Genomic DNA, 3,760 nt, shown 5'->3' on the forward strand with positions numbered 1-3,760 from the left:
ATACTGCAATTATATTAATTTCTGCGCTTATGTACTTCAGTGCTTAAGGAACAAGCTTATTATGCTTGCACACACCGTAGCGCGGAAGGATTTTGCCTTTTTTATCTTTGTATGGAGAAAATGCGCACACTAGTATAAAGGACAAGGGATGAACACACCATTCAGATTAGGATGGGGCTAGTGCAAATGTGTTGAAGTAAAGACCGAGGGAGGCTAGAACATATTGGGGGATTGAATTTCATGCAAACAAATTATTATTCACACTTATACGTGTACTGAGGGCATAGGTCCGGTACACCGTTCCTTGGATCCGTGCATAATAAAAACAACTTTTTTGTGTTACTTGAAATAAGATATTTATATACTTATATTTTGTCAACTAGTCTGTACCTGTATGGAAAAGTTTTAACTTTCCAAGTAGAAACCGTAGAAAGAAACTGTCGTTAGCATGACATATTCTGCTATGCTAAAGCAGTATACAGTGCATTGTATACCTCAAATGAAAACCCTGTATCTGCTGTAGTGTGTTTTTTACTCTGGTCATATTTGAAAAATAAACTTTTTTGTCAAACAGAATTACAGAACATTCGATTCAAGATTGTTTTGCTCGTACACTCTAAAAAGTAAAGATATTAAGGAGGTAGACATAGGATAAGGGACACAACTCCAACAAATCATTGAAACGTTTGTATTCACCATTTTACATCAATCTCACGTAAGCATAACTTTAACTGATTTTATTCTGTTTCAACGGAACGCTTAAAAAGCTTTGGTAAAATTAATTACAATAGAAATATATCACTGATTTCAAGAGTTATGTCCCTTACCCTAGGTCTACCTCCTTAAACACCTCAACATATTTTGAAACCTTAATATGTTTAAAACGTACTCAGAATAAGTGTTCAGATTAGTTTTTTTTTACGTCATGTTAACCTAGTCTGTCGTTTATTTTGGATGTTCGTCCGTTCATCCAAAATGGATTTGATCGATTCATCCAGTTTTTATAGATAAAATCAAAAACGATTTGTAATATCAACGCTTAAACATGATACATTACTGTAAAGTGTCTCCATTTCTTTCAAACACAGATCGCCGGACAGAGCGGCTAGACAATTCTTGATGAATTTGTCATACTGAGTGAAAGTATGCACGGTTGCTTATCATATTATATAAATCGATGTGTGCATTGTTTTTCCAGCTGTTTATTGTTTCAACGGTTGCTTTGTCAATTCTAAGAATGGTGTATGCTCATCACACCCGACTAAATTCGCCCTAACATTATACCGTATGTCCCCGTTACCATCTGATGAACGTGTTGAATATGGTCATAATAATAAGAAAAGTTAAAATTTATCTTCGAAACGGACAGGAAATCGAGTTTTTATCATTGGGATCGGAATTAGGTAAATATGCTTCCGTAAGTTCAAATACACTACAGTCGCCAATATACATGTAATTTGTCATCGACTTCTTCTTTCGTATACTATATCAGCCAACAAGTTTCTGAAATAGCGGAAAACACATATACATTGTTTCTCAATATGACTGTACATGCGATTAAATTGGTAAGTAAAAGAACCGCCGTGCAGTTCGGGTTTTATAAGAAAAACATTCAACACTACCGAATCGCCAAAATAAGCTCTTCGGCAGACATGGTGTGTCTATCACAACGAGGACGGAACTGAATTGGTCTTATATGAGTATCACTGTACATATCCTGAGCTTATCGGTAAGCATTTCCAGAAAATAATCGATACTACATGTACCATACTGCAAACAAAAAAAAAAGAGGACAAACTCCATTAGTCGTGGACTTATTACATCGACAACATCGCATGTCATGATGACTTCGGGTGTTTCCAGAAAAAGCAGACACAACTTACTGTGCTGCCGGTATACATGTGTTTTTATGTAATTATGTTATTTCATATATCTGTGCTCTTCCATTTTTTTAAATAAAAAATCAAAGACTGAAGTCTTCAAAGTCGCTAATCGTCAAATATTCTATGATACTGATATCGGCTTGCTTTCAACATCCGAAATGGCACGAATGCGATATGCTTTAAAATCGGGTGACTTCCGCTAGAATCTTGGTTCCCTTGATCTGATTGCTCTTTCGTAATCGTGACGACCCGAATGTTTCTCAACCAAAACAACTGGTTACCAGGAAATGCGACTAATTTTTTCGTTCCGTAAGTTTTTCTTAAATTTTTAGCGATCTTTGGGTCGCTTATGATATTGACCAGGGAACCAGATTGAACAACTTGCAATAGGGTTTGTAAGTCTCGTCATGTGACTCCATAGTTTCATGAGAATGAGTCCTAGTTTACCATTCACATACATGGAGATTTGTCATTTTCAGAGCGTTTGGTTCAGTATATAAAAGCAATTAAAAACATATTTTCATATAAAAATACCAATAAATGTGAGAAATATCTATTTCCACATGATAAAAGTGTTAAGAAAAAGCATACAATAGAATATTTTGCATAGTAATACAGCGTTTGAGTTCCCAGAAGTAACTTAAAAAAGCAGACCGGTCTTGGGATTCCAATACGTTTTACATATTAAACATTATCAGGGCCCCTATAATGTTTATGACCTGTATAGTCAACTGTAACGAGGCCATGTGTCTGAATCGGAGACTGAGTAATATAACATTCAGTTCGTTGTTAATCAATCATTTCATCTGTTAATGTAAACTTCCCGTTCTCATACAAGCAAACAAAAAAAAACAAAAACAAAACAAAACAAATAGTGTGAAAATGACAATTCTGCCCCACATGCAGAAATCCTGCATAAAATCCCCAACCCCGACGGCCAAATGCAAACGGACGGCATTCCCATTGAGCATAGGGTAAATACGAGAAATATGACTTTCGTACACAATGGATTCGTTGACATTCCCACAGATGGGGATGACTTCATCAGAGAAGACGCCTTCCAGGAGAAGGTGCAGGACCAGAATCAGGAAGCACTCAAATGGAAGGACTTACCCACCGGGGCGATCTATAAGATCTTGGAGGTGGTAGAAGTGGATGGGAAATTCGGTAAAAGCAAAATCCTCACCCTGAAGAATCGAGACGGAGAGACCACCAGGGTATGGGCCTGCCCCACTCTTAACAAAGAGAAGGGTCCCTTGCAAAGAGCTTTCGTTCGGAGCACTGGATTCAAGGTGAGCAAGAAATCTCAGCAGCAGTACCTCTCCTATGATCTGGTGAGGAAGTAATAAAAAATAATCGAGGGCTATGGGTATAGGGTTCGAAATTTCCCAATCCGAATTACTGGAAAAACTCCAGGCCTTTGCTCACTGCATCTTCGATCTTGGATTGGTAGGATCTGACGATGCGCACGGTATCTTCATGCTTTTTACGCTTTTGGCGGATGCGCTTGGCTAGCACCGCCAACCCCGCCATCGTGATGGAATTCACGACGGCTAGTGAGCTCAACGGAATGCATGCTACGGCACCTATCCCCGTTGCGGCGGTGCTGAGTGTGCCGGTTGTGCAAATGACATTGAGCACGGCAAATGAACCCAGAGCAAAAGACACCACTTTGTCCACTCGTTTATAGATCCTCGACAGTCGGGCGTATTTATGCATTTCGAATTTGAGCTCTCGCTCGATAGATTCGATCCTAGCTTCCCTGTAGGCTTTCTTCCCAAAGTCTACGGAGTCCATTTATTTATAGGAGCATGCCTAAGATGGGGATGCTTTTGAAGGGGCTATTGGGACCTAAGATCAACCCCTTACCATCGTAG

Source organism: Perna viridis, chromosome 3 (assembly GCF_037379345.1).
Source record: "Perna viridis isolate PV_CMFRI_1.1 ecotype Kerala chromosome 3, ASM3737934v1, whole genome shotgun sequence".
In the NCBI taxonomy this organism is placed as follows: domain Eukaryota; kingdom Metazoa; phylum Mollusca; class Bivalvia; order Mytilida; family Mytilidae; genus Perna; species Perna viridis.